This window comes from Pristiophorus japonicus, chromosome 8, assembly GCF_044704955.1.
Source record: "Pristiophorus japonicus isolate sPriJap1 chromosome 8, sPriJap1.hap1, whole genome shotgun sequence".
NCBI lineage: Eukaryota > Metazoa > Chordata > Chondrichthyes > Pristiophoridae > Pristiophorus > Pristiophorus japonicus.
Window position 1 is genome coordinate 115817659 of NC_091984.1, and position 22262 is coordinate 115839920.

Genomic DNA, 22262 nt, shown 5'->3' on the forward strand with positions numbered 1-22262 from the left:
TCATCCAATCAGCATTTCTAGCTGAAGGTGGTTACAAATGTTTCCGCCTTGTGTTTTGCACTCACATGCTAGGTTCTGCCATCTTTGAGGATGGGGATATTCCTCCTCTCGCTAGTTGTTTAATTGTCCACCACTATTCACGACTGGGTGTGGCAGGACTGCAGAGCTTTGTCTATAGCATACTGCTTTTTATTCATTCAGGTGATGTGGGTATTGCAGGAAAAGCCAGCATTTATTGACAATCCTTAATTTCCCCTGAGAAGCTGGTGGTGAGTTGCCTTCTTGAACAGCTGCAGTCCGTATGGTGTAGCTACTCTCATGGTGCTGTTAGGTGGGGAGTTGCAAGATTTTGACCCAGTGATGATGAAGGAACAGCAAAATATTTCAAGATGGTGTGTGACTTGGATGGGAACTTGGAGGTGGTGGTGTTCCCATGCACCTGCTGTCCTTGTCCTTCTAGCTGGTAGAGGTCATGGGTTTGGGAGGTGCTGCTGAAGAAGCCATGGTGAGTTGCTGCCGTGCATCTTGCAGATGGTACACACTGCAGCCACGGTGCGCCAGCGGTGGAGGGAGTGAACGTTTAAGATGGTGGATGGGGTGCCAATCAAGCAGGCAGGTTTTTCCTGGATGGTGTCAAGCGAGCTTCTTGAGTATTGTTGGAGCTGCACTCATCCAAACAAGCAGAGAGCATTCCATCACACTCCTAATTTATGCCTTGTAGATGGTGAAAAGGCTTAGGGGAGTCAGGAGGTGAGATGCTCACCGCAGAATACCCAACCTCTGACCTTGTAGCAACAGTACTTTTGTGGCTGGTCCAGTTAAGATTCCGGTCAATGGTCACACCCAGGATGCTGATAGTGGGGGATCTGGCGATGGTAATGCCATTGAATATCAAGGAGAGGTGGTTAGATGCTCTCTTGTTGGAGATGGTCATTGCCTAGCACTTGTGTAGTGCAAATGTTACTTGCCACTTATCAGCAAAAGCCTGGATGTTGTCCTGGTCTTGCTGCATGCGGGCATGGACCCTCCTTTATTATCTGACGAATTGCAAATGGAATTGAACATTGTGTAATCATCAGCGAACATCCCCACCTCGGACCCTATGATGGAGGGTAGGTCAATTGATTAAGCAGCTGAAGATGGTTGAACCTAGGACACTGCCCTGAGGAACTCCTGCAGCGATGTCCTGGGACTGAGATGATTGGACTCGAACAACCACAACCATCTTTCCTTCATGCCAGGTATCACTCCAGCCAATGGAGAGTTTCCCCCCCCAGATCCCAATTGACTTCAATTTTACTAAGGCCCATTGGTGCTACACTTAGTCAAATGCTGCCTTGATATCAAGGGAAGTCAATCTCTCCTCACCTCTGGAATTCAGCTCTATTGTCCCTGTTTGGACCAAGGCTGTAATGAGGTCTGGAGCCGAGTGGTCCTGGCGAAACCAAACTCAGCATTCGTGAGCAGATTATTGGTGAGTAAGTGCCGCTTGATAGCACTGTCAACGACACCTTCCAGAACTTTGCTGATGATTGAGAGTAGACTGATGGGGCAGTAATTGGCCCGATTAAGTTTGTCCTGCTTTTATTGGACAGGGCATAACTGGGCAATTTTCCACTTTGTCGGGCAAATGCTAGTGTTGTAGCTATACTGGAACAGCTTGAGTAAAGGCAATGCTTGTTCTCGAGCACAGGTCTTCATCACTACAGCTGGGATGTTGTTGGGGCCCATAGCTTTTGCTGTTTCCAGTGTGCTCAGCCATTCCTTGATATCACATGTTGCGACTTGAATTAGAAGACTAATTAGATGCTAATCTGTGATGATGGGGAGGAGACCGGGACTTGGCACTTCTGGCTGAAGATGGGTGCAAATGCTTCAGCCTTTCTTTTACACTCACGTGCTGAGTCCTCCATCATTGAGGATTGTGTTGTTCATGGAGCCTCCTGCTCCCATTAGTTGTTAATTGTCTAACATCATTCATGACTGGATGTAGCAGCACTGCAAAGCTTAGATCTGATCCATTGATTGTGGGATTGCTTAGCTCTGTCTAGAACATGCTGCTTCCGCTGTTTAACATGCAGGTAGTCCAGTGTTGCTGCTTTACCTCGTTCATCTGGTGCTCCCCCTGGCATGCTCTTCTGCACTCCTCATTGAACTAGGGTTGGGCCCCTGGGATGATGGTATTGATAGTGAGGGATATGCCTCCACCACAAATTATGGTGGAATACAATTCTGCTCCTATTGATGGCCCATAGAGCCTCCTGGATGCCCAGTTTTGAGCTGCTATATTTAGCACGGTGACAGCGCCACTAAACACAATGGAGGATGTCCTCAGTGTGAAGACAAGATTTTGTCTCCACAAGGACAGTGCTGTGGTCAGTCCTACCAATACTGTCTTGGTAGTATCTGTGACAGGTAGATTGGTGAGGATAAGGTCAAGTAGGCTTTTTCTTTGTGTTGGTCCTCTCACCATCAGTCTGGCAGCTATGTCCTTCAGGATTCTGCCACCTCGGTCAGTAATGGTGCTACCGAGCCACTCTTGCTGAAGGACATTGAAGTCCCCCACGCAGGGTACATTCTGTGCCCTTGCTACCATCAATGCTTCTTCCAAGTGGTGTCCAACATGAAGGAGTACTGATTTATCATCTGACGGAGCGGGATAGGTGATAATCAGCAGAAGATTACATAAGAACATAAGAACTAGGAACAGAAGTAGGCCGTACGGCCCCTCGAGCCTGCTCCGCCATTCAATAAGATCATGGCAGATCCGATCATGGACTCAGCTTAACTTCCCTGCCCGCTCCCCATAACCCCTTATCCCCTTATCGTTTAAGAAACTGTCTATTTCTGTCTTAAATGTATTCAATGTCCCAGCTTCCACAGCTCTCTGAGGCAGCAAATTCCACAGATTTACAACCCTCCGGGAGAAGAAATTTCTCCTCATCTCTGTTTTAAATGGGCGGCCCCTTATTCTAAAATCGTGCCTTCTAGTTCTAGTCTCCCCCATCAGTGGAAACATCCTCTCTGCATCCACCTTGTCAAGCCCCTCTTAATCTTATACATTTCGATAAGATCATCTCTCATTCTTCTGAATTCCAATGAGTAAAGGCCTAACCTACTCAACCTTTCCTCATAGTCAATCCCCTCATCCCCGGAATCAACCTAGTGAACCTTCTCTGAACTGCCTCCAAAGCAAATATATCCTTTCGTAAATATGGAAACCAAAATTGCACGCAGTATTCCAGGTGTGGCCTCAGCAATACCTTATATAGCTGTAGCAAGACTTCCCTGCTTTTATACTCCATCCCCTTTGCAATAAAGGCGAATATACCATTGGCCTTCCTGATCACTTGCTGTACCTGCATACTATCCTTTTGTGTCTCATGCACAAGTACCCCCAGGTCCCGCTGTACTGCTGCACTTTGCAATCTTTCTCCATTTAAATAATAACTTGCTCTTTGATTTTTTCTGCCAAAGTGCATGACTTCACAATTTCCGACATAATACTCCATCTGCCAGATTTTGGCCCACTCACTTAGCCTGTCTATGTCCTTTTGCAGATTTTTTGTGCCCTCCTCACACATTGCTATTCCTCCCATCTTTGTATCATCAGCAAACTTGGCTACATTACACTCGGTCCCTTCTTCCAAGTCGTTAATATAGATTGTAAATAGTTGGGGTCCCAGCACTGATCCCTGCGGCACCCCACTAGTTACTGGTTGCCAAGTAGAGAATGAACCATTTATCCCAACTCTCTGTTCTCTGTTAGTTAGCCAATCCTCTATTCATGCTAATATATTATCCCCAACCCTGTGAACTTTTATCTTGTGCAGTAACCTTTGATGTGGCACCTTGTCAAATGCCTTCTGGAAGTCCAAATACACCATATCCACTGGTTTCCCTTTATCCACCCTGTTCATTACATCCTCAAAGAATTCCAGTAAATTTGTCAAACATGCCTTCCCCTTCATATATCCATGCTGACTCTGCCTGACCGAATTTTGCTTTTCCAAATGTCCTGTTACTGCTTCTTTAATAATGGCCTCCAACATTTTCCCAACCACAGAGGTTAGGCTCATCAAGAAGGAGACGGGGAGTTCGAGCAGCGGGAGTCCGGGGTTGGAGAGGCCTATAAAAGGCTCGTCAAGGAGGATTCTGGGAGTTCGAACAGTGGGAGACCAGGATCGGAGAGGCCGGTGCAGCTGCAGCAGGGAGGCAAAAAAGAAGTAGAAAGAAATCGAAAGGTGACGTCACTGCCAAGAGGTTAAGTGATTGGCTGGTGACTGGTGAGTAGTTTTTCTTTCTCTTTTCCCTATCAGTAGGTAATGTTTAGCATTATTGTTGCCAAATTAAGTTAATCTAGGGGTCAAGTCATGGCAGGAGAGCTCTGATACGTGTTATGCTCCTCCTGCACTATGTGGGAAGTCAGGGACACTGGAAGTGTCCCTGACGACTACATGTGCGGGAAGTGTATCCGCTTGCAGCACCTGACAGACCGCATTGCAACACTGGAGCTGCGGGTGGATTTACTCTGGAGCATCCACGATGCTGAGAATGATGCGAATAGCACGTTTAATGAGTTAGCCACACCGCAGGTAAAGGGTACACAGCCAGATAGGGGATGGGTGACCAACAGGAATAGCAGTGGAAGGAAGGTAGTACAGAGGTCCCCTGCGGTCATTCCCCTGCAAAACAGATACACTGCTTTGGGTAATGTTGAGGGGGATGACTTATCAGGGGAGAGCAGCAGCAGCCAAGTTCAGGGCACCGTGGGTGGATCTGCTTTACAGGAGGGCAGGAAAAAGAGTGGGAGAGCTATAGTGATAGGGGATTCTATTGTAAGGGGAATAGATAGCCGTTTCTGTGGTCGCAACCGAGACTCCAGGATGGTATGTTACCTCCCTGGTGCAAGGGTCAAGGATGTGTTGGAGCGGGTGTAGGACATTTCGAAGGGGGAGGGTAAACAGCTAGTTGTCGCGGTACATATAGATACCAATGATATAGGTTAAAAATGGGATGATGTCCTACAAGATGAATTTAGGGAGCTAGGAGCTAAATTAAAAAGTAGGACCTCAAAAGCAGTAATCTCAGGATTGCTACCAGTGCCATGTGCTAGTCAGAGTAGGAATTGCAGGATAGCTCAGATGAATACGTGGCTTGAGGAGTGGTGCAGAAGGGAGGGATTCAAATTCCTGGGACATTGGAACCGATGCTGGGAGAGGTGGGACCAGTACAAACCGAATGGTCTGCACCTGGGCATGACCGGAACCAATGTCCTAGTTTGCTAGTGCTATTGGGGAGGAGTTAAACTAATATGGCAGAGGGATGGGAACCTATGCAGGGAGACAGAGGAAAGTAGAATGGGGGCAGAAGCAAAAGATAGAAAGAAGAAAAGTAAAAGTGGAGGGCAGAGAAACCCATGGCAAAAAGCAAAAAGGGCCACATTACAGCAAAATTCTCAAGGGGCAAAGTATGTTAAAAAGACAAGTGTGAAGGCTCTGTACCTCAATGTGAGGAGTATTTGCAATAAGGTGGACGAATTAACTGCGCAGACTGCAGTTAACGGATATGATGTAATTGGCATCACGGAGACATGGCTCCAGGGTGACCAAGGCTGGGAACTCAACATCCAGGGGTATTCAACATTTAGGAAGGATAGACAGAAAGGAAAAGGAGGTGGGGTGGCGTTGCTGGTTAAAGAGGAAATGAATGCAATAGTAAGGAAGGACATTAGCTTTGATGATGTGGAATCGGTATGGATGGAGCTACGGAATACCAAAGGGCAGAAAACGCTAGTGGGAATTATGTACAGACCACCAAACAGTAGTAGTAAGCTTGGGACAGCATCCAACAAGAAATTAGGGATACGTGCAATAAAGGTACAGCAGTTATCATGGGCGACTTTAATCTACATATTGATTTGGCGAACCAAACTGGTAGCAATGCAGTGGAGGAGGATTTCCTGGAGTGTATTAGGGATGGTTTTCTAGACCAATATGTCGTAGAACCAACGAGAGGGCTGGCCTTCCTAGACTGGGTGATGTGTAATGAGAAAGGACTAATTAGCAATCTTGTTGTGCGAGACCCCTTGGGAAAGAGTGGCCATAATATGGTAGAATTCTTTATTAAGATGGAGAGTGACATGGTTAATTCAGAGACTAGGGTTCTGAACTTAAAGAAAGGTAACTTCGATTGTATGAGACGTGAATTGGCTAGAATAGATAGGCGAGTGATACTTCAAGGTTTGACGGTGGATAGGCAATGGCAAACATTTAAAGATCACATGGATGAACTTCAACAATTGTACATCCCTGTCTGGAGTAAAAATAAAACGGGGAAGGTGGCTAACAAGGGAAATTAAGGATAGTGTTAAATCCAAGGAAGAGGCATATAAACTGGCCAGAAAAAGCAGCAAACCTGAGGACTTGGAGAATTTTATAATACAGCAGAGGAGGACAAAGGGTTTAATTAAGAGGGGGAAAATAGAGTATGAGAGGAAGCTCGCTGGGAACATAAAAACTGACTGAAAAAGCTTCTATAGATATGTGAAGAGAAAAAGATTAGTGAAGACAAACGTAGGTCCCTTGCAGTCAGATTCAGGTGAATTTCTAATGGGGAACAAAGAAATGGCGGACCAGTTAAACAAATACTTTGGTTCTGTCTTCACGAAGGAAGACACAAATAACCTTCCGGAAATACTTAGGGACCGAGGGTCTAGTGAGAAGGAGGAACTGAAGGAAATCCTTATTAGGTGGGAAATTTTGTTAGGGAAATTGATGGGATTGAAGGCTGATAAATCCCCGGGGCCTGATAGTCTGCAGCCCAGAGTACTTAAGGAAGTAGCCCTAGAAATAGTGGATGCATTGGTGATCATTTTCCAACAGTCTATCGACTCTGGATTGGTTCCTATGGACTGGAGGGTAGCTAATGTAACACCACTTTTTAAGAAGGGAGGGAGAGAGAAGGCGGGTAATTATAGACTGGTTAGCCTGACATCAGTAGTGGGGAAAATGTTGGAATCAATTATTAAAGATGAAATAGCAGCACATTTGGAAAGCAGTGACGGGATCGGTCCAAGTCAGCATGGATTTATGAAAGGGAAATCCTGCTTAACAAATCTAGAATTTTTTGAGGATGTGACTAGTAGAGGGGACAGGGGAGAACCGGTGGATGTGGTGTATTTGGACTTTCAAAAGGCTTTTGACAAGGTCCCACACAAGAGATTGGTGTGCAAAATTAAAGCACATGGTATTGGGGGTAATGTACTGACGTGGATAGAGAACTGGTTGGCAGACGGGAAGCAGAGAGTCGGGATAAACGGGTCCGTTTCAGATTGGCAGGCAGTGACTAGTGGGGTGCCACAGGGCTCAATGCTGGGACCCCAGCTATTTACAATATATATTAATGATTTGGATGAGGGAATTGAGTGTAATATCTCCAAGTTTGCAGATGACACTAAGCTGGGTGGCGGTATGAGCTGTGAGGAGGACGCTAAAAGGCTGCAGGATGACTTGGACAGGTTAGGTGAGTGGGCAAACGAGTGGCAGATGCAGTATAATGTTGATAAATGTAAGGTTATCCACTTTGGTGGCAAAAACACGAGGGCAGAATATTATCTGAATGGTGGTAGATTAGGAAAAGGGAAGGTGCAACGATACCTGGGTGTCATGATACATCAGTCATTGAAAGTTGGCATGCAGGTACAGCAGACGGTGAAAAATGCAAATGGTATTTTGGCCTTCATAGCTAGGGGATTTGAGTATATAACTAGGGAGGTGTTACTGCAGTTGTACAGGGCCTTGGTGATGCCTCACCTAGAATATTGTGTTCAGTTTTGGTCTCCTAATCTGAGGAAGGACATTCTTGATGTTGAGGGAGTGCAGCGAAGGTTCACCAGACTGATTCCCGGGATGGCAAGACTGACATATGAGGAGAGGCTGGATCAACTGGCCCTGTATTCACTGGAGTTTAGAAGGATGAGAGCGGAGCTCATAGAAACATATAAACTTCTGACGGGACTGGACAGGTTAGATGCAGGAAGAATGTTCCCAATGTTGGGGAAGTCCAGAACCAGGAGACATAGTCTAAGGATAAGGGGTAAGCCATTTAGGACTGAGATGAGGAGAAACTTCTTCACTCAGAGCGTTGTTAACCTGTGGAATTCCCTACCGCAGAGAGTTGTTGATGCCAGTTCATTGGATATATTCAAGAGGGAGTTAGATATGGCCCTTACGGCTATAGTGGTCAAGGGGTATGGAGGGAAATCAGGAAAGGGGTACTGTGGTGAATGATCAGCTATGATCTTATTGAATGGCTTGAAGGGCCGAATGGCCTACCCCTGCACCTATTTTCTATGTTTTTATGTAACTGGTGTATAATTTCCTGCTTTTTGTCTTTCTCCTTTTCAAAATAGGGGCGTTACATAGGGGCAAGTTTTCCTTGCCCATGTTTGAACTAGTGCCATGAGACTTCATGGGGTTTGGAGTCAACATTGAGGACTCCCAGGGCCAGTCCCTCCTGACTGTTTACCACTTTGCCACCAGCTCTAGTGGGTCTATTCTGCCAGTGGGACAGGACATACCCAGGGATGGTGATGGAGGATTCTGGGACATTGGCTGGAGGGTATAATTCTGTGAGTATGACTATGTCATGCTGTTGCTTGACTAGTCTGTGGGACAGCTCTTCCAATTTTGGTACAAGTCCCCAGATGTTAATGAGAAGGACTTTGCAGGGCTGACTGCGCTGGGCGTGCCGCTGTCGTGTCCGAATCCAATGCCTAGGTCGAAGCCAACTTACACTTTCCATTCCTTCTCGTCCTCTTTCTTGTCTTGCCTTTTCCTCTCCTGCTCCCTCTAAATTTTCCATTTCCTCACCTTAATTCTTGCTCATTTTTATTGTTTCGATCTCTTCATCTCTCATTTTGTACTTGCACCTTCTGCTCACCTCAATTCCAGTCTGTGCTCGTATATCCTCTCCGAATAACATCGCCTTCTCATCTTGTTTCTTACTTTTCTTAATCGTAACTTAATTTTTCATCTGCTCAGTTACCATTTTACTTTGTCTTAATTCAACTCCTTCTCATTGCTCTCATATTCTTCTTATCTTTTATTCTCCTGAAATAGTTTTTGTTCAATGTTACCATTTTATCTACTCATTTAATTCTACTTATCGTTGTGCTGGTTACCTTCTTTTCTCTCTTCCTCATGTCATTTTGCTGCTCATTATTTCTGCTTACCCTTTCCTCGCCTCATCTCTCATTCTTTTATTTTCCTATTTAACTCCGCAGCGCTCATGTTGTACTTACCTTTTCCCTCCTCTTCACTGATTTTAAAGTTTGTTTAACTCCTCATCTCTGACTCTGATTTGCACCTTTTCCTCTCTTCATTTCCAATCTTTACTCTTTAGCTTGACCTCTCCATATAAACTTTCCCTTTCACTTTGCATCCTTTTCGATATTTTTTCTTTCTTGGTTTTCTTAATTGTAACTTCATTTTGCTTTGACCTTTTCCTCTTCTCTTGACCTCTAATTCCATTTACGTTGTTCGCCTCCACCTCTCTCATTTTTCTATTCTCTTTCTTTGCTCCTGTCCACCAGTCTCACATTGTAAGTAGCTTCCTCCCCTCAGCCCTCATTTTTCTGATGTCTTTATTTTTCCTTCCCTTCTTTCTTAATTGTTTACATATTACCCTTTCCCACCCATCTTTCATTTAAAATGTTGTTTAACTCATCATCTCTCATTTTGTATTGTGACACTTTGCCTCTCAAGTCCAATCTTTGCTCTTGAGCCTGTCCTTTCCATGTAAACCTTCCTTTTCATTTTTCTATATCCTCTGATTCTAGTTTTTCTTAATGATAAACTTAATTTTGCTGTGCTGATTTCCCATTTTTCTATTGCCCCATTTAACTTCTTATCATTGCTCTCATTTTCTTCTTACTATCCTGAAATGCTTTTTTTGTTTCAATTTAACTGTTTCATCAATTCATCTTAATTCCACTTATCTTTGTAATGGTTACTTTTCTGGTTACCTGGTTTTGATGAGGTAACAGAGAGGGTTGATGAGGGCAATGCGGTTTGATGTGGTGTACATGGATTTCCAAAAGGCATTTGATAAAGTGCCACATAATGAGCTTGCCAGCAAAGTTGAAGCCCATGGAATAAAATGGACAGTGGCAGCATGGATACAAAACTGACTACATGACAGAAAACAGAAGGTAGTGGTGAATGGTTGTTTTTCGGACTGGAGGAATGTACACAATGGTGTTCCCCAGGGGTCGGGACTTGGACCACTGCTTTTCTTGATATATATTAATGATTTGGACTTGGGTGTACAGGACTATTTCAAAATTTGCAGATGACATGAAACTTGGAAGTATAGTGAACAGTGAGGAGGATAGGGATAGACTTCAAGAAGACATAGCCAGGCAGGTGAAATGGGTGGACATGTGGCAGATTAAATTGAATTGAATGCAGAAAAGTGCAAAGTGATATATTTTGGTAGTAAGAACAAGGAGAGGCAATATAAACTAAAGGGTAAATCTTAAAGTGGATGCATGAACAGAGAGACCTGGGAGTATAAATCGTTGAAGGTGGCAGGGCAGGTTGAGAAAGCAGTTAAAAAAGCATATGGGATCCTGGGCTTCATAAATAGAGGCATCGAGTACAAAAGGAAGTTCTGATTAACTTGTATAAAACACTGGTTCACACGCAACTGGATTATTGTGTCCAATTCTGGGAACTGCACTTTCGGAAAGATGTGAGGCCTTAGAGAGGGTACAGATAAGACTTACAAGAATGATTCCAAGGATGAGGGACTTCAGTTACATGAATAGACCAGTTAAGCTGGGGTTGTTCCCCTTGGAGCAGAGAAGGTTGAGAGGAGATTTGATAGAGTTGGTCAAAATCATGAGGGGTCTAGACAGAGTAGATAGAGAAAAATTACTTTCATTGGTGGAAGGGTTGAGAACCAGAGGACACAGCTTTAAGGTGATTGGCAAACGAACCAAAGGCGACATAATGATACATTTTTTTATGCAGTGAATGGTTAGGTTCCAGAATGCACTGCCTGAAAGGGTGGTGGAGGCAGATTCAGTTGTGGCTTTCAAAAGGAAAGTGGATAAGTACCTGAAAGAAAAAAATTTGCAGGGCTATGGGACTAGCTGAAGTGCTCTTGCAGAGAGCTGACATGGGCTCGGCGGGCCTCCTTCTGTGCTGTATTCTATGATCCTATACCCTTTTTCTTTCCTTCTCATACCTTTAAATTCCTCCAGTCATTTTCCTAATTTTATGTTTTTGACTTTACATCACAACTTTCTCACTCTTCATAGTGTTCTTGTTTTCTATTTCCCTCTTTCATTTCGTATTTACCATTTCCTCTCCACAATTTTTTGTGTTTTTCCTTTTCTCACTGCCATTTGTCTCATCACGTTTGTTTTTCTTCATCCTTTCTTTTCCTCCTCCTTGTTCCTCATCTTTAATTTTCTCCTCTTTCCTTCCACTTCTCCTCCCTCTCACTCCCTTTCCTCTGTTGAACTTCTTTTACTTCCAATTCTTATCCTTTTTCTCTTCTACCATTTTCTTTTTTTCCCTTTCTTTCCCCGATCTTAATTCTCCTCCTTGTCACTTCTCACTTTTATTTCCCTTTCTTTCTCCTTTGCATCTTTTGTTTCCATATTTATTTTTCTCTAATTGCTCTCTTTCTTCGATTTAACCCTTTCTTATTTCTCTTAATTCTACTTGTTTTACGATGATCCTTTTCTATCCTTTTCAACTTTCTTATTTTGGATATTTCTGAAAGAAAGACTTGCATTTATATAGCTTCTTTCACTACCTCAGGACATTCCAAAATGCTTTACAGCCAAGGAAGTGCTCTTGAAGTGTAGTCACTGTTGTAATATAGGAAACATGGCAGCAGCCAATTTGCACACAGCATGCTCCCAGAAATGGCAATGAGATAATGATCAGACAATTTGTTTCTTAGTGATATTGGTTGAGGGATAAATAGTGGCTAGGACACTGGGGATAACTCCTCTACTCATGTCATGTGATCCTTTATGTCCATCTGAGAGAGCAGGCTTAACGTCTAATCGTCTGCCTGCAGTGAGGGTTTCAGGTACCTCACGAAATGCGAGTAAAAATGGGGGTTGATGAGAGTGCAGGGGGAACGTGGAGGTAAGGATTCGAGCTGTTGCCCACGGTAACTCCCGATGATGGTGTGTGTAATCAGGAGATAAAACATGTCTCCAGGTGACATCACAAAGGAAGCTGAGGCCAATCACACATCAACCAAGAACTATGTCACAAAGCAACCCCTCGAGGTTTACAGGGTCACTTGGCCAGACTCGGCTCCTGGTGTGCTGGCCGTGAGCGCAGGCTATAGGATCAGCCCCAATTGTGTTATTGCCTCTGTCTCTGTCTAACAGGGATCACTGTCTCCCTAAATTACAGTTACAAATTATAATGTATCCCAAATGTCACAGCGAATGTGAATGAATAAGCTGGACAATGTCAGAAACCCCTGTTCTTGCCAAGATGCACTCGCTTCCTGACTTTATGATCCCCTCCCTCTTTGCCTTCATTGCCCTCCTCAATTATCTTCTCTCCCTCTGGGCGCTCGACACGCAACCCGTCTTTACCATTTCTCCCTCCTGCCTGCTTTCCCAAGTTTGTGCTCCCTGCTCCTGTAAAATGTTCTAAGGCATATCTCTGTATGTGTGGAGCCCTGGACAAGTGTAAGTTGTCATGGTCGAGGTGGGTGTCCAATTTGGTGCACTGCTCTCGTGCGTTGCTGCTCTACACTGTAGGGTGGCCGTTCCTGTGTTCACCCCTCCCCCTACCTCCTTGTCTCAGTGGAGGCCATATTGACAAGGTGCTTACCCAGAGGAAGAGAGGTACCATCACACACCGACTGACAATGGGCAGCTTTCCGACAACTCCTAGTGGTTGGTTAGATTCGAGAATTCTGTAACTGGAATACGAGAGTGACTATGATTATACATAATTTAGATATATTTCTAATTGTTGGTATTTGTTTGAATTTTTTGTTGTAATATCAAATTGTTCTTTTCTTTCCTTTCCCCTATTTATTTCGACTAAACTCACTCACAGTGTCAGCTTCCAACTCAATCTCCTGCTCACAGTAACTCCCACTGATGGTGGGTGGGGCTCGGGGGGGGGGGGGGGGGAGGGAACCAGGGGACTGCAACCTGTCACCAGATGACATCACAAAGGAACCAGGAGCCAATCACACAGCAGCCAGGAGCTATGTCACAAAGCAGCCCAAGCCCCTCCCACTCAATATATTACAGGATAATAGTGTCATGGCCTTGTGTCCAAGCCCTGTCCCTGTCTAACAAGGCCCTAGACAAGGAACACAGCCTCCCAAAACTATCCTTTATGAATTCTGCTTCCTAAACTCCTAATGTGAGGTCCCACTGATCCAGGTCCCCTATCTCCACCTCTAGCTTCATATACAGGTACCCCAAAGTCTCCCACTCTTTATATCAGGCCATGTGTTTCTCTCCTACTTTTGTAGTGAGAGATCGTTTGGGACAATCAGAGATATGACAACCTCTGCTGTGTTGTGAAACCAGTCTATTCCCGGTAACATCAACAATACCAACTTGCATTTATATAGCACCTTTAACATAGAAATACATCCCAAGGTGCTTCACAGTGACAAAATTCTCACTGATTCTCCTTTTCATTGATGGCCCCCAGGGTACAGTGTCTGTGTCCACCTGAGCAGAGTGGCACCCTCCGACACGGACTCTCCACAGCTGTCCCTGTCACCATCACCTCCTGTCACCACCATCACTTGTGAAGTGTGAGCCACCAGGTGAAAACACAACTATCAACCCTTGTGGTCCCACTCAAGTGCAAGCATCTGAGCTGGTACATGGTATGCATGAGTCCTGTGATGGTCCACATGCAGAAGGACTCATCCCCTCTGAGGAATCAGCAGCGGCGACCTCCACCAACTTCGGCTGCACGAGTGAAGGCCCTGTCGGAGATAAAAGACATGAATTAGCCCTGGCAAGGTAAGAATATGTTGTAAGTTGTCATTATGAAGATGATCATATTTCACTCGCTGTTGAAATCAAGTTAGCATGAATGAGTGCCGTATGACATGTCGGTCACTAATATTTAATTGTGTCACCAGGTAGCTGGGAGCTACCATCTCCGACGGCCAGGGAAACTGAAACTCTGCTGATCTCCAATACCTCCTCCTCTGCGCTTGTCAGTTGTGAGATGTTTGGAGGTCCACCTCCAGTTCTTTCTCTCTTCCTGGTGCTCTCTTCTGCAACAAGGGAAGGAACAGACCTATGATTGAGTGTAATGTTATGTGTTCAGTTGATGGATGAAGTGCATCTCCGAATTTAAGAAAGGATATACTTGCATTGGAGGCTGTTCAGAGAAGGTTCACTAGGTTGATTCTGGAGATGAGGGGGTTGACCTATGAAGATAGGTTGAGTAGGTTGGAGTTCAGAAGAATGAGAGGTGATCTTATTGAAACTTATAAGACAATGTGGGGGCTCGACAAGGTGGATGCAGAGAGGATATTTCCACTCATAGGGGAAATTAAAACTAGGGGACATAGTCTCAGAATAAGGGGCCGCCCATTTAAATCTGAGATGAGGAGGAATTTCTTCTCTCAGAGGGTTCTAAATCTATGGAATTCACTGCCTCAGAGAGCTGTGGAGGCTGGGTCATTGAATATATTTAAGGCGGAGATAGACAGAATTTTGAGCGATAAGGGAGTAAAGGGTTATGGGGAGCGGGCAGGGAAGTGGAGCTAAGTTCATGATCAGATCATCCATGATCTTATTGAATGGTGGAGCAGGCTCGAGGGGCCAAATGGCCTACTCCTGCTCCTATTTCTTATGTTCTTATTTGGTGAGGGTGACTTTCCGGGCGAGGCATCAAATTGCATAAGGATGAGGGTGAGTGGGTGTGATGGAGGGATAGATGGGAATGTGAGGAAATGCATAGAATGAGAAGGAGTGGTGCAGGTGTGAGGAGTGATGTGATGGAGTAGGCTTAACAAGGCCGAGTCAGGGGGTTGAGGTGATGCACACAGTGGGATGTAGATGTATGTGCAACTGTACACCCTTTTCCTGATCTAGTTAGGTCATTAAATTGATTCTTGCACTGCATCCAGGAGCGTGGCACTATGCTCCTGCTCCTCAACTCCTGGGCAACCACCAACTATGCCTCCTTTGAATCTGCACAAATTTTCTCCTCCCATTGCTGGGGAATAGAATCTCTCTCCGGCTCCTCACAGCCCCCAGCAGCACATCAAGGGCTCAGTGAACCAGGGCGCAGCCTTTGAACATCTCAACTCCATTCTGAAACTTCTTCTTCACTTCTTCCCAACTCTAACTCCTCTAAATTGCACACGTGGATTGGTCCTTTAAGTACTGGATACAAAAGCAAAATACTCCAGATGCTGGAAATCTGAAGTAAAACAGAAAATGCTGGAAATTCCATGCAGGTGCTCAGTTCTGATGGAAGGCCATTGACCTGAAATGTTAACTCTGTTTCTCTCTCCACAGATGCTGTCTGACCTGCTGAGTATTTCCAGCATTTTCTGTTTTTATTTTAAATATTGGAGTTGAGATTGTGTTTTGCGGGTCCTCATCACGCCCGCTGTCACGGATTGGATGGCAGATCTGGAAATAAAATTATAAGGAGGTGGATGAGTTAAAATGTCACTGACAGACATGCTGAACATATGTTCGGGTTTCCCACATGATATTGGACCCCCGTTCTCAGCACATCTCCCACTTAATATCAGGGCCTATGTAACTCTGTCATGTGCAGATAATTTGTTTTATTTGAATCTCAATTTTTTTTGGTCATAATACTCCTGTGCCTTGGGACGTTTTGCTATGTTAATGGTGCTTTATAACTACAAGTTGTTGTTTATTGGTGTTGATTGAAGGATAAATATTGGCCAAGGTCAGGGGAGAATGCCTCTGATCTTCTTCAAATAGTGCCATGGGATCGTTTACATCCACCTGAGAGGACAGATGGGGCCTCGGTTTAAGAGCTCATCTGAAAGATGGTACCTCTGACAGTGCAGCACTCCCTCAGTACTGCAGTGGACTGTCAGCCTAGATTTTGTGCTTAAGTCTCTGGAGGGGACCTTTTGACTCAGAGGTGAGAGTGCTACCCGCTGAGCCACGGGTGGCACAAATTGCTCAGTTGTTACAGGCGGGTGAACAAATATTGAGAAAGTGAAGCAAAGACTGTTTAATAACATTAATGAAGTAGAGCAAGTACCTGAAGACTGGTGGAGGGCGACAGTAATATCAATCTTCAAAAATGGAGACGAGAACGAATGCAGCAACTACAGCACAACCAGCTTACTGAGTACACCCAGAAAAGTATTTACTAAGACACTGCACAGGAAAATGAAAGGATATGTCTAAGTGGTATTGAATGGAGAACAACTAGTTTTAGACATGCACGAAGAACAATGGATCAACTGTGATGAGACAGATTCTATAGAAATTTATAGAACACAACATCGATTGTTACAACTTCATAGATTCGAATAATTCTGTTGACACTGTACACTTGAAGAGATTTGGCATGTCTTGAGAATGTATGGTATTCCTGAGAAGCCTGTCAGACTGATAGAAAATATGTACAATATGTCCCTGAGTGCTGCAAGAATGATTTCGATCAACAGTTGGGGCGAGACAACGACACACACTACCGCCTGATTTATTTATTCTAGTACTGGAAGAGTTACAGTGAATCTTGCACTAAAAGATGATATTGGAAGTGTGTCCTTATGTGGCAAGATTTTAAACAAGCTCACATTTGCTGATAATGATTTTATAGCAACATCTGAAATAGATTTGCAGAGACTAACGGATGAGGTATATGTGAAGATTAGAACATTTGGGTTAGGAACATAGGGTTACACATTAACAAAAAGAAGACAAAGATCATGTCATCTGGGAAGCATCAGGAAGATGTGCACATTACAGTTGGAGGGGATCCCACAGTTGGAACAGGTGGAAAGGTTTGTATACCTTGGTGGGTTAGTGGCAGAGAATGGGAATTGTAAAGATGACCTCAAAAGAAGGATCGGACTTGCTCCTGCTGCTTTTGGAAGATTAAGCAGGATATGGAAGGCTAATGATATTTTGGTGAAAACAAAGGCAAAAGTTTATGGAGCGACGGTTATCCCTATTACATGGATAGACTGGAGAAGCTGAGGTTGTTCTCCTTAGAGCAGAGAAGGTTGAGAGGAGATTTGATAGAGGTGTTCAAAATCATGAGGGGTCCGGACAGAGTAGATAGAGAGAAACTGTTCCCATTGGCAGAAGGGTTGAAATCAGAGGACACAGATTTAAGGTGATTGGCAGAAGGACCAAAGGCGACCTGAGGGGAAACCTTTTTACGCAGCGAGTGGTTAGGATCTGGAATGCACTGCCTGAAAGGGTGATGGAGGCCATTCGGCCTGTTGAGCCCATGCCGGCTCTCTGCAAAAGCACTTCAGCTAGTCCCACTCCCCCGCCCTTTTCCTCAATCATGGCTTTCAAAGGGAATTGAAAGAAAAAAAATTACAATGCTACAGGAAAAGGGTGGGGAAGTGGGACTAGCTGGAGTGCTTTTGCAGAGAGCCGGCATGGGCTCGACGGGCCGAATGGCCTCCTTTCGTGTAGTAACTATTTTGATTCTATTATATGGATTTGGAACACGAGAAAAGTTGACGAGAAATAGATAACAACAGCAGGAATAAGCTGTTTGAGAGGAATAATGGAATATATATATATAGAAGATCCAATAAAGGCGACTGCGATGGTTTGGACACATTTCAAGAAATTAAACTGATAGAATGCCTTTTATGGCCCTGCGTACAGAGGGATATGGAAGAAGAAGCCAAGGGAGACCAAGGGAATGCTGGATAGACAATATCGAGAGTGACTTGTCACAGAAAGGGATACAGATGACTGAAGCAGTCAGGCTCGTTCAGAACCGACATCAGTGGAGTGAATTCATTGGGCCCCATCATCGCTGGTGGACTGGAATTTAGTCGTAAACAGCACAGGACCCAGAACAGATAGACCCCTGTTATACTCCACTGATCATTGTCCCTAAGGAAAAGACTTGTCCATTTATCACTATTTTCTATTTTCTGTTGTAGCTTTCAATGCATTCAGATTGCTGTTTGCTCCATCTAAAACCAAAGCAATAATTTCTCATGTACTTTAATGCTTTTTTAGGTAAAGATTACATTTCAAGAAGCCAATCATTACAAGTAAACAGATTACCAATTGTAACAGGGCAATGGCCAAACAATTAACAACTGACAGTCAAGGTATAAACAATCAAAACTTTTTTTTAGCAAGATCATACACTGCTTTTCACATTGATAGAGGAGATGATTATATACATAACATATATCAAGGCTCAGGTCCAACAAAAAACCCGGGACCCAAAGAACAAGTGGTGGATGGAGAAAGCGCAGGTGATACAACAACTAGCCGACAGCCATGACATGTGAGGATTCTTCATTGCAGTCAAGGCCACCTACGGTCCAAACTCCCAAGGCCCCACCCCACTCCTGGCCAAGAACGTTGAAACACTCATCAAGGACACCGAGGCTGTCAGGGTCCACTGGAAGGAGCACTTTGAAGATCTCCTCAATCGAGACTGTGCCTTTGACTCGAGTGTTCTCAACTCCATCCTGCAGCATGCGACCCGCCACCACCTCAGTGAAATCCCAACGCTACACGAGGTAGGCAAAGCCATAAAACAGCTCAAGAATAACAAGGTTACGGGTGCGGATGGAATTCCTGCTGAGGCGCTAAAATATGGGGGAGAGGCGCTGTTGGCGCTGATACCTCACCTCATCTCTCTCATTTGGAGAGAGGAGAGCATGCCGGGGAGATCATGTCCATTTTTAAAAAGGGGAACAAATCCGACTGCGGCAACTACAGGGGATTCAGTGGGAAACTGGTTAACCTACGCCGCCTCCAGGTCAGGTCCAAGATCACCCAAACCTCTGTTGTTGAACTGGAGTACGCGGACGACGCCTGTGTCTGTGCACATTCTGAGGCTGAACTCCAGGATAGTTGATGTATTCACCGAGGCATATGAAAGCATGGGACTTAAACTTAACATCCGTAAGACAAAGGTCCTCCACCAGCCTGTCATCGCCGCACAAATTTCACGGCGCGTCCCTCAACAACGTGGACCACTTTCTATACCTCGGAAGCCTCTTGTCAACAAAGGCAGATATTGATGCAGAGATTCAACATCACCTCCAGTGCGCCAGTGCAGCCCTCGGCCGCCTGAGGCAAAGAGTGTTCGAAGACCAGGCCCTCAAACTTACCACCAAGCTCAGGGTCTACAGGGCTGTAGTAATACCCGCCCTCCTGTATGGATCAGAGGCATGGACGATGTACAGAAGAAACATCAAGTCGCTGGAGATATATCACCAATGATGTTGCCACAAGATCCTGCAAATCCCCTGGGAGGACAGGCGCACCAACATCAGTGTCCTTGCCCAGGTTAACACCCCCAGCATTGAAGCACTAACCACATTCGATCAACTTCGCTGGGCAGGCCACTTAGTTCGCATGCCAGACACGAGACTCCCTAAGCAATTGCTCTATGTGGAGCTCCTTCATGGTAAATGAGCCAAAGGAGGGCAGCAGAAACGTTACAAGGACACCCACAAAGCCTCCCTGGTGAAGTGCGACATCACCACTGACACCTGGTAGACCCTGGCCGAAGGTCGCCCTGGGTGGAAAAAGTTCATCCGGGAGGGCGTTGAGCTCATTGAATCTCAACGCTGCGAGCGTGAAGAGGTCAGGTGCAGGCAGCGGAAGGAGTGTGTGATAAATCAGTGCCACTCCCCCCTTCGCCCAACGAATATCTGTCCCACCTGTGACACGGTCTGTGGCTCTTGTGTTGGACCAAAGAACTAATTTTAGGAGTGGAAGCAAGTCTGCCTCGATTCCGAGAGACTGCCTATGATAATAATGATACATAACACTGCATTTACAGGAGGTCATACTGATGCTATGCTGTTACATGTGAGACCAGGAGGGACACAGTGATGGCAGATGGTCACTCCTGAGCAACCCTACCTTGTCAAAGGATGTATTTTGGTTGGGCCACTCTTCCTGTATAGGGTGGGGTCAGTAGTTGTGAGCACTCGCTGCTATCAACTTGTCCCTTCCTCCGCAGAGGTGTATTGTGGGGTTTGTGGGAGAACACTCCAGTAAGGGAGTCCAAACTGCTTGCCACTTTCCCAGTTCTAGCTGAAGGTGTTTTATCTACGGTTGCATTGGGGATAGTTGGGTTTCGCCATCGACGGGGGGGGGGTGCATCTTCTTGCTGCCAGCAGTGCAAGCTGTTCTTGTCCTCCTTTGTAACCTTGGTTTCATAATTGACGCTGAACTCAGCGTCTGCCCCCATGGGGGAGAAATTTGGTTACTTTGCGCCTCCTGTTGGCATCTGGGGCGGGGGCGACAAGGGGCGCTAATGAGGCGCTAAGGGATTAGCGACTGGGAGCAGCGAATTCAGCGAAACCCACTAACTTCAGATCCGGTTTAGCACTGGCACTAACACTTACCACCTGGGCCATTAGTGCCTCTCAGATCATGATGTCATAAAATACGCAGCGCCCTGTTACCGCCCTGGATGTGAAATTGCCCCCGCCCCCTGCTGTATCGCCGGGCGTCAACAACAGCAGGAAGAGGAGGCGTTGTCATTTTGGCTAGCTGCTTGGAAAGTACTGATTAAAGGCAGTGGTTTTCAGGTAGGCCAAACTTTATTCTTTGCACCCGTTTGGTGTCTGCTGAAAGTTTTCACTGCTTCATTGCTACAAGATGTCCAAGCCCTCCACTCTCTGAGAGTGTTTGAGGCTGTAATGGCAATTGTGCAGGTCTCCTGGCAACGCAGAACTGAGCAGAATTATGTTGTGCACCATCATTGGCCCTTCCCTTTAAGTGAGGGAATCGGCCTCTGATGCCGGTAGCATTGCGCTGCACATTGATCAGTGCTCTGCCCCTGTCGCCCCGCTCTCCCACTTTAGCCCCCCTAAGAGAAGTGGTTAGAGCTTGATTTAGTGCTTCACTTCCCTCTTGGGGCACTAAAACTGAATTTCCTAGGAGCAGAAAATGATTATTGCCTGGCGATACTTTTCCGAGATTTCAGAAGTTAGCGCCCCAGATCTGTCCATTCCCAAAACCACCTACTTCCACCTCCATAATATCGCCCATCTCCGCCCCTGCCTCCACTCACCTGCTGCTGAAACCCTCATCCATGTCTTTGTTAGCTCCAGACTTGACTCTTCCAATGCTCCCCTGGCTGTCCCCCCACTTTCCACCCTCATAAGGTTGAGCTCATCCAAATCTCTGCTGCCTGTATCCTGACTCGCACCGAGCCCCGTTCACCCATCAGCCTGTACTCACTGACCTACATTGGCTTACAATCTGGCAATATCTCAAATTTAAAATTCTTATACTTGTGTTCAAATCCCTCCATGGCCTCGCTTCTGCCTAACTCTGTGACCACCTCTGGCCCTGCAACCAACGTTCCCTCTAAGCTACAGGGCCGTGCAGCCGCATAGTAATAGGAATGGTCCTCCGCTGGCCACTCACTGGTTCTTCTGCTGCAAATACCATGCATGCATGGAAATTTAAAGGGACCACGTTCTAAATTAAAGAGGCTGCGCAAAACAAAGCTTACAGGGAACATTGCCTACAACCCCTCAAGATCACGGCGTTCCTCCAATTCTGGCCTCCAGCACATCCCCGATTTTAATCACTCCACCATTGGTGGCCGTGCCTTCAGCTGCTGGGCCCTAAGCTCTGGAATTCCCGCCCTAAACCTCTCTGCCTCTCTCTTCTCTCTCTCCTCCTTTAAGTCACTCCTTACCTACCTCTTTGATCAACCTTCAGTCACATGTTCTACTAAATCCAATGGGGAAATAAGGAGAAATGTCTTTACTCAGAAAGTAGTTAGAATGTGGAACTCACTGCCACAGGAAATGGTTGAGGCAAATAGTTTTCAAAAGGAAACTAGATGAATACATGAGAGAAAAAGAAATATGCTGAAAGGCTGAGAAAGGCTGAGCTTTCCAGCTCTTGGTCCGTAGCCCTGTAGGTTACGGCACTTTAAGTGCACATCCAAGTATCTTTTAAATGTGGTGAGGGTTTCTGCCTCAACCACCCTTTCAGGCAGTGAGTTCCAGATCCCCACTACCCTCTGGGTGAAGAGATTTCCCCTCAA